Genomic DNA, 9547 nt, shown 5'->3' with positions numbered 1-9547 from the left:
AATATGTACACATAGTATAATAAATAATTTCTTGTGGCTTTCTTCAGGATTTTTGACATTAACTGCCACTCGAACTTCAGTATATTTTATTAAATATACTAAGATACTGCTCTACATAGATTTTTTTTTTTTTTTGTCTTTTTTCCGTGTCCGGCAACGGATCGCAATCCTCAGTGTTGCCCCCGCACCGGACCGGGGACCGGCAATGGGATCGCAACCCTCAGTGTTGCTCCCGCGCCTCGCTCAGCCAGTGAGCGGGAACCGGTCTGTATGTGGGATCCAAACCCTCGGGCGGGAGCGCCGCCACGCTTCCCAAGTGGCGCACTATCCAGTGCGCCACCGGGCCGGCCTGTAGTTTCTTCTGAATCTACATTTATGTTTTTCACTCCCACATTTGTGTATTTTTATTTGATTCATTTTTATTTAATTAAAATAAACAATGAAAGTGAATACATGGTTTTTGTTGGGTTTTTATTATTCAAATAAACAGCTTTCAGATTTATTGGTCTGTCAATTCTGTCATTTTCCCTGCTAATTTCTCCTGCTAATTTGATTTCATTCTTTGTGTTTAGTACATCCATTCTCCTGTGTATCTTTGGTTTGTTAGTGTGATCATCAGTCCCTGCTGAGAATTAGCAAAAACCCTGCCCTAGAAGTCTCCCTCTCTGAAATTCCAGTTCATGTAATTATTGTTTCCACAACTCTATAATGCCCTCTGGTTTACACAACAATACATGCTTTGCTTTTTTGTTCAATTAGACATCGGTGCTGAAGTTCTTTTCATTACCAATGGTGACTTCTTTAATTTTTATAAAAGTTAATAGTATATGTTTATGTAACTGGTTATCTCTAAACAGACACTGGCTGGTTCTCAATCTTTTGCTACCCAAACCTGCACTAATGAATATAGAGATAAATTCAAATGGACCCAGTACAAAAGGCTTGAGAACTCCTTCCACACTAAGACCGATAGCAAAACCAGGGAAGAAGTCAGATAATATGGTAAAATAAGTATTTTTAAATTGTACATTTTTTCACATGTAAGTAGTTCTTTAAAAATTTTTAGTGTGGTATATCATACTTAGAAAAGATTACGTAGAATGTTTTAAGTTTAAATATTAATGTCATATAAACTCTGCAGACTGGACACACACTAATGAATAGACTGGGCAGATATTAGGCTCCCAGCGTATCCATCCTGATCTCATTTCCTTCCTATCCCCAGGTGTGACCACTATTAGAAATTTTATAGTTATTCTTTTTGTCTTTACCAAGTATTATGTATCATTAAGAAGCATTTTGTTTAACTTTGCCTCTTTTAACCTTTCCATGAAAGGGTATTAATAGAAATACCCTAAACATGGTCATCGTTGGTGTCTCTGCCTCAGTCTGTTTCATGCATGCTGGGGTTTGAGACTGTTTATTTTTTGCTCTTGTGAAAATGCTGCTCTCACAATTCATCTTTGTTTCCAAATGCCCATATATAACAAATTCCCAACCCATTGGAGAGAAATTACTGGGTTGTAGATTATGTGTAATTTTAAACTTACAGGAAATGCCCATGAGTGTGTGAATAGACCCACATCTCTGCATGTGATGATTTATTTCACAAGACTGACAACATTGGAATTGCCTCACTTATTAATTTTTGCCTATCCGTGTACATGCAATAGGATTTCCTTGTGATTTTTATATTGCTTTTTATTAATTACCAATGAGATTGAGCATTTTTCACATATGGTCTTTTGTCTCCTACAAAATATTTATCAGTTATTTTCTTTTAATTCATTTGTATGTTTATTGATTTCTTATGATTTCTTTATACACTCTGGACACTAATCTTTTTCATTTGTAGGTACTGCAAATATTTTCTCAGAGATAGTGATTTATCTTTGCACTCCCTTTATTCTATACTTTAACAAGCTATTAATTTAAATAGAATTGAATTTCTCAATCTCTTACTTTGTAGCATACTGTTTTTTCTTATATAACAAAGCTCTGCCTGTTCTGAGTGTCAAAGTACAAAATTACAACAAATTTAGTTAAAGATCTCATTGTGATTCTACAATCAGGCAACAGGTCATTCCATGAAAAACAGTAAGTTCCAATGAGCCAAGCAGAGGAGGTTGGTTTTATGAACAGAAAAGGCTGAAGAAAGCAGAAACAAAGAGCAAAAGATAGATTGGTCATTGTAAGGTGAGGACAGGGGAATAGAATAGAAAAAAAATGATGACTTAACATCAGGTTACTTCTGGCTGTCCTTTTCATGTAGGAATTACAGCAGAGGGAACTTCATTCTTACACCTATTGAAGATTAAATTGACCTGTTTGGGAAACTGGCTGTTACTTCTCTCTTCTGATTTCTCAGGAGGACAGACCACAACTTGGTGTAGATTTGGTGATGTGGAACTTAGCAGGAGGTGACTCCATTTTGATTTTTAGGCTGTCTTTGGAACCTGGTGGAGGAAACTCATCGGAAACATGGCCTCATAATTTTATTTAGCAGAAGTTATTAAAACACTTGCTGCAACTTCTAAGAGTGTTGTAGTTTCTCCTTCACATGTAAACCTTCAATAAGTTAATTATTGTACATGGAGTTGATAGGAGGAAATTTATTATTCCACTGTAGATAATCAGTTGTCACTGTCACATGTGTTAATGTGTCTATCACTTCTACCACTTGTCAGCAATGCCTAATCTGTCATCATCATTGTGAAATATGAGGATATTTGCATTTTATAACATGGAGACATTTTTATCCCTGAAATCAGCTCCACTCCTTAATAGGTATCTAATATACTGGGAATATTTTGTCTATTTGTTCACTGCAGATCTAGAATATAACCTGTTACACAGGAGAACACCACAAAATACTTATTTGACATCCAGTCTCAAAAGAGCCATGCACACCTAGATTCATACACAGATCTCATGGTAGGCCACTTCCACTTCAACCTCAGACAATGAACTGTTCTCACGTCCACCCCTTTTGGTGGAAGGATATCCTCCATCCTTCACCTGTCCAGCAGGACAGGAGCTTCAGCTGTCCTGGTGGGGGAGGGACCTTTCTGAGCCCTCACATTCCACTTAAAAACCTGAGAACCAGGAGCCTAAGTTTCCGAGTGTTGGCAGCTGGACATGACAGGAGGTATGATGCTGGAGCCCCTTCTGTGCTCTAGAATTCTTCCAGGAATGGGCCCCTCACTTCCAGACCCAGGTGGCTCAGTTAGGGCATCACTGGTATCTGTTCCCTTACTCAGCCACCATGCCCTCCTCTGAAGTCACCCCTGACACAATGTGACACCCTGCATCACTGTAGAGTCACCACCAAAGAAGATCCTCACCAGATGTGCTCCCTGGACTTTGGACTTCCCACTCTCTGAAACTAGCGAATAAATTTCTTTCTTCATAAACTACCAAGTTTCAGGTATTCTATTAGAAGCAACAGAAATGGACTAATACACTATATGAGCATGAAGTGAGACTTTTCACACCACTTTGGGATCCTTCTCTGGAAGAAATGCAGGGCTGGGGAAGGACTTGTGCCTCCTCAGACCCTGTGTGGCACCCTGTCTGAAGTTAGGAAACAGCCACAAGGGCCACTGGTCTTAACTTCTCCTAGCTCAAAATTCCAAAGTCCCACCATGGAATCAAAACAAGTTATCTACTGCCAAGACACAATGGTGATTCCCGTTCAAAAAGGGAGAAATAGGCCAGAGGAAAGGGGTAACAGGTCCTAAGCATGCCCCAAACCCAGCAGTGCAGGCATCAAATGTGAAAGCTGGCAAATAACTTCCCTTCACTTCATATGTGACATCCTCTGCATGCTGGTGTGGGGGTTAGGTCCCCAAGTCATCAGGCAGCCCCACTCCTACAGCTTTCCTGGTGTCAGGCCATGCTTCATCTCTTTCAGGCTGGTGTCCCACTCTGGTAGTTCTACAAGTCTGTGGTCTCCATGGCAGTCCTGCTCCCACAACCACTAGGTGTGGCCCTGTTGGGGAGTCTCTGCTGCAACTCCAACCCCACATTTCTGTTCAGTATTGCTCTATCAAAAGCTCCACAGTAACTCCACCCCTGTGACAAATTTCCTCCTGCATCCCCGGGCTTTTCCATACATCCTTTGAAATTGGGGTGGAGGTTCCCAAGCTTCCACAGCTCTGGCATTCTGCAAGTCTGCAGACTTAACATGACATGGACACCACCAAGGCTTCAGCTTGTATCTTCCAAAGCTGCAGGTCCAGCAGTACCCAGGGCCAATTTAGCTACAGCCAGGGCAGCCAGGGTGTGGGAAGCAGCATCCCAAGGTGCTCCTGGGGATCCAATCCATGGAGGGCACCTTGGGCCTGTTCTCTGAAACCATTCTGTCTCCCTAGGCCCCTGGGCCTGTGATGGAAGGGGCAGCCTCAAAGTTCTGTGAAATATCTTCAAGGTCGTTTTTCCATGCTCTTAATAATCCCTTTCTCTATTCTGATCTCAGCCAACTGTCCCTTGGAGTACAGCTTTGCTTTCCTCTTAAACAGACTTTCTCACTCTTTATGGGAGTTTCCCAATTTTTTACCTTCTGCTTTCTTTTGAATTACAAATTCTGGCTTTATGTCACGACTTTTCTGCCATAACTCAGAACAGGCTGTCACAAATAGCTATGCAGCTAGCTGAATGTCTTGCTGCTTAGAAATTTCTTCTACCTAATATTCTGGCTCACAGTTCTCAAGTTCTGCATCACATAAAGCTTTGGGGCATGAACAGAGTGCAGCCAAGTTTACACCACTGCAGCAAAGGTGTCCATTTGTACCCAAATCCCCCGTCTCTAACCACTGATCTGTTTTAGTTTACCATACCGTGCCTTTTCCATGTCATATAAAAGGAATGCTGTTATAACCTTAGGAGGTTTTTTGTTTGCTTGTTTTTTTGTTTGGGTTATTTTGTGTGTGTAAAATTTGATGTCCTGTTTGTAAAATTGACTAATTATACTTGCCTTCCAGTGTTCTAAATTTAAAAGTTTCTACAGTGCCCAGTGCATGTTAAGCACAGATGAAGGCTTCGAACTTGAGTGATTCCATTATTATGAGCTACATAGTTTACAAAATTCTGTGCTCCCTGTACTTAACTTTCTTCATTTTGTGACAAGAGGTAACGAATGATGAGGGAGAAGGTTTAAATGAGATACAAATGATTGGCAAGTCACAGTACCCTTATGGAGTGCTATGCAAATGTGAGTTAGCATGGAAAATAATGGAGAGGGATTGGATACTGTTTGCTCTTTAATAAAACACTGCAGTATGGGGCCGGCCCGGTGACGCACTGGATAGTGCGCCGCTTGGGAAGCGCGGCGGCGCTCCCGCCCGAGGGTTCGGATCCCACATGCAGACCGGTTCCCGCTCACTGGCTGAGCGAGGCGCGGGAGCAAGCCCGGTGGCGCACTGGATAGTGCGCCGCTTGGGAAGCGCGGCGGCGCTCCCGCCCGAGGGTTCGGATCCCACATGCAGACCGGTTCCCGCTCACTGGCTGAGCGAGGCGCGGGAGCAACGCCGAGGGTTGCAGTCCCGTTGCCGGTCCCCGGTCCGGTGCGGGGGCAACACTGAGGGTTGCGATCCGTTGCCGGACACGGAAAAAGACAAAAGACAAAAAAAAAAACAAAAAAACCCACTGCAGTATGATGGTATTTTTTCCTCTTCCCTAGCTGGTGCTTGAAGTCTAGAAGTGGAAAGGATACCTGTGAGAAGTAGAAAAGGCTTTTGGGGATTTGTGGGTCATTCATACAAAAAGCTTCCACCCTCTCTTATAAAACACATTACTATTTTTCCTCTTTGAGGATGTCAAGCATGTTTTCTTTTCTACTGAAAGTTACTCAAATCGATGCTCTGTGCTCTGGAGCTCACCTCCAAACCACAAAAATGACCAGACATCCCCTTCCTCTCCCCATTATGACTGCTGCTGCTGCTTTACCAGTTAGTTTTAGCTCTGCTCACTTTTTTCTGCCTTCTAGATAAGAACTTTTAGGATTCCCAGAGAATTATATTCATGACCTGAGAATAGCCAATCCATACCAAAGCCTGGCTTCCTGGAACACTCACCAAAACCACCAAACACAAGACCCAATCTGACAATAAATCCTTTCAAATATCCTCCGCCTGATGTAATCCACAGTCCTCCATCACATGTTCAAATTGCTTTGACTCAGTATAGCCAGTTTTCTTTGACTACCAGTGTGATCATGGGTCTTGGCTAAAGGATGCTGACAAAACCATTGTTTAAGCTTTTATTATTAGTGATGAATAAGAAATTATTTTAAGGGCAAATGTACATATATAACAATAAATAAAATTCTCATAACAGAAAAATACTTACACTTGTATACACCCAGTAATATTGATTCAGAATGCATAGTGCTTAAGTGAATGAAATTACAAAGTTGATTTAAAATCTATAATTAATATTTCTTTCAGCAAGTGAAAAATAAAGAGAATAACACATACATGTTATGGCTGAATTATGTTCCCCGAAAATTCATATGTTAAATTCCTGGCCCCCAGTACCTCAGTATGTGGCCTCATTTGATAACAGGGTTGTCCTAAATGTAATTAGTGAAGATGAGGTTGTGCTGGAGCAGGGTGGGGCCACAACCCAACGTGAGTGGTATCGGTGTAAACAGAACATCATATGAGGAGATTAACATGCACACCAGGAGAATGCCATGTGCAAACTCGTTATGCTGCCACAAGCCAAGGAACTATCAGAAGCTAGGGGAGGCCTGAGCAGATGCTTCCCTGGCATCTTCACAGGGAGCATGATCCTGCCAACACCTTGTTGTTGCTCTTCTGGCTCCAAGACCATGAGAAAAAATTTCCGTTGTTCTAAGCCACCCGGTACTTTGCTATGGAAGCCCTAGGAAACTCATACAGTTAGCATACAACTGATTTGAAAACATAGTAAATAGGATATTTCTGTGAACTATTTATAGAAAGCTTTCCTTCAAAAAAATACACATTATTTTTAATGATTCATTATCAAGGAACTTCATTCAACTCTAAGTAACAGAAACCTCCCGAAATCTAATAGATGAGGAAGGTATTTGTTTTCATGCAGGCCTGGGTCAGCACACTTAGAAATGCAATAGTTAACAAATTCCCATGTGTTGTTTTCTTGTTTTGCTGTGACATTGTAGCTTTTTCTTAGTGTAATCAGAGAAACAGAGCTACTAGAAGTATTAAGAGAACAAGATGTCCACCATACAAATTAGACCTTATATAAATATGATAAGGTCTAGGCAGGGGAATCAGAACATCAGAGATTGCCAACCAGGAGAGTCTGAGTCACTGGTCTGGAGAACTGGAGGGTATGCAGGAAAATTCAAACTGTGGGTATCTTACGACACAGATATGTCCTTGATACTGAGCTTATAGACGTCTGTGGAATACTATACATCTGACAAAATGGAAATCAAGCACTTGGTGTTGGTTTTAATGATACTCTTGATGGGCAGTGTCAAGAATCCAGAAAATAAGCCGAAGGCTTGTGTCCACAAAGCCCATATGCATCTGTCTATTTTTATTTATTGGAACTTTAAAAACAGTAACAGCTTCTTCATTTCTTCCTTCTGAATCTCATGCAAGTGAGGCTGTTTGTAAATTCAAGTATGGAACCAGAAAGGGAAGGGATTCTGGCAAATGCAGTTCCTAACATCCACATTGATATGACATAATCCAGAAGAACTTGAGACTGTACTCTTTGAAGAACTTCACATAATTACAAATTCCTGCCAATTATTTGTTAGGAAAATGGAATAAGGCCCCTTTGACCAAAAAATAAAATACGCTCCCAGTAAGAAATGTGGAAAACATAATAGGCAAGTGATATGCAGTATCTTCCACAATGTCAGTTAAACAAACAAAGAAACAAAAAATGAAAAAGAAAAGAAATACTAAAATGTCATTGTCTCAACAGTCCCTTATTTAGAGAACAGTTAAGAAACTAAATAGAAATTAGGCCAGCTGCCAAATTAAAACAAACAAAAAAGAAACTAAATAAAAATTAAACCTATGTGCATATTAAAAATACACTTCAAATCACCCATGAGTCCAACACACTGTAAAGACAAAAATTTTATTTACTGAATTGTAAGAAAAAACAATACCTGCCAAAATTCATGTACTATAGTTAAGAGTAGTCAGAATTATTTTTTCCCTAAATGCTTACTTGTGAATAAACTATAAACACACTTCTTACATGTCCACTTTAAGGATGAGGTACTCACAAAGGCAATATCATATTTACAGCATTTATAATATTACTCCCCTGGTGTGAGTGTTCTGAAGGACTACACATTAACTCATCTACAGGAAGATGTCCCACATCGCATCTGTAGTGTTTTTTTCAGCATGTGTTCTTATGTGTCTTCTTAAGGATGAGGAACAATAGAAGGCTTTCTGACACTGCTTACATATATAAGGTTTCTCTCCAGTGTGCAGTCTCACATGTACTGGTAAAGATGATTTCAAGACTTTCCCACATTCCTTACATTCATAAGTTTGCTCTACAGAGTGCATTCTCACATGTTGTTGCAAGAGTTTAGGCCAACTGAAGGCTTTCCCACACTGTGTACATTCATAGAGTTTCTCTGCAGTGTGCATCCTCATGTGGCAGTAGAAAGCTTTCCCACACTGCTTGCACTTGCACAATTTGTCTTCAGAATGCATTCTCACATGTTATTGAAAGCAGGCAGACAAACTGAAGGCTCTCCCACACTGCTTACATTCATAGGGTTTCTCTCTAGCATGTGGTCTCATGTGCTTTCACAAGGATATGGGCCAATTAAGTCTTCCCACACTTTGTGCAATCATAGGGTTTTTCTCTACTGAGCATTCTCACATGTCCTCAAAAGGATGAGGGATGACTGAGTGTTTTCCCACATTGGTTACATTCGTAGGGCTTCTCTTCACTGTGAGTCCTTTCGTGTCTCTGAAAGGACTGGGGATAAATGAAGGTTTTCCCACACTGTATGCACTCACAGTGTTTCTCTCCAGGGTGAATGTATCATGAGTTTTGAAAAGTGGAGGAATAACTGAAGGCTTCCCCACATTCCTTACATTTATATGGCTTCTCTCCAGTGTGACTTCTCACATAACTAGTAAGACTTGAAAAATCAATGAAGGCTTTCCCACATTGCTTACATTCATATGTTTTCTCAGCAGTGTCAATGCACATATGCTGATTGAGGGAAGATATACAAGGAAAGGTTTTCCCACATAGTTTACAAGCATAGGGTCTCTCTCCATCATGGGTTCTAACATGAGTTCTTACTTGAAAATGACAATCATAGGCCTGCCCACATTCCTGGCACTGATATGGTTTTTGTCCAGTGTGAACTTTGATGTGACTCTTGAGGGATGAATGATTCATGAAGACTTTTCCATATGCACTGTATCCATACTAGTTTAGTCCAGTAGGAATTTTCTTGTATGGGTTTAGATTTAGAATCTGGCCGAAGGCTTCTCCACATTGATTGATTCTTTCTTTTTTTTTTTTTTTTTTTTTTTTTTTTTTTTTT

The 9547-nt window shown here is 40.5% G+C and overlaps 1 pseudogene; it reads right to left on the bottom strand.

The window, feature by feature from the left end:
* Window positions 1-8250: 8250 nt before the first annotated feature.
* The window catches only part of LOC103608618, a 4040-nt pseudogene continuing 2743 nt past the window's right edge, over window positions 8251-9547 (bottom strand).

Source organism: Galeopterus variegatus, unplaced genomic scaffold (genome assembly GCF_000696425.1).
Source record: "Galeopterus variegatus unplaced genomic scaffold, G_variegatus-3.0.2 Scaffold8635, whole genome shotgun sequence".
NCBI lineage: Eukaryota > Metazoa > Chordata > Mammalia > Dermoptera > Cynocephalidae > Galeopterus > Galeopterus variegatus.
Note: the sequence above shows the minus strand (reverse complement) of the source record. Positions and strands in the feature narration are given on the sequence as shown.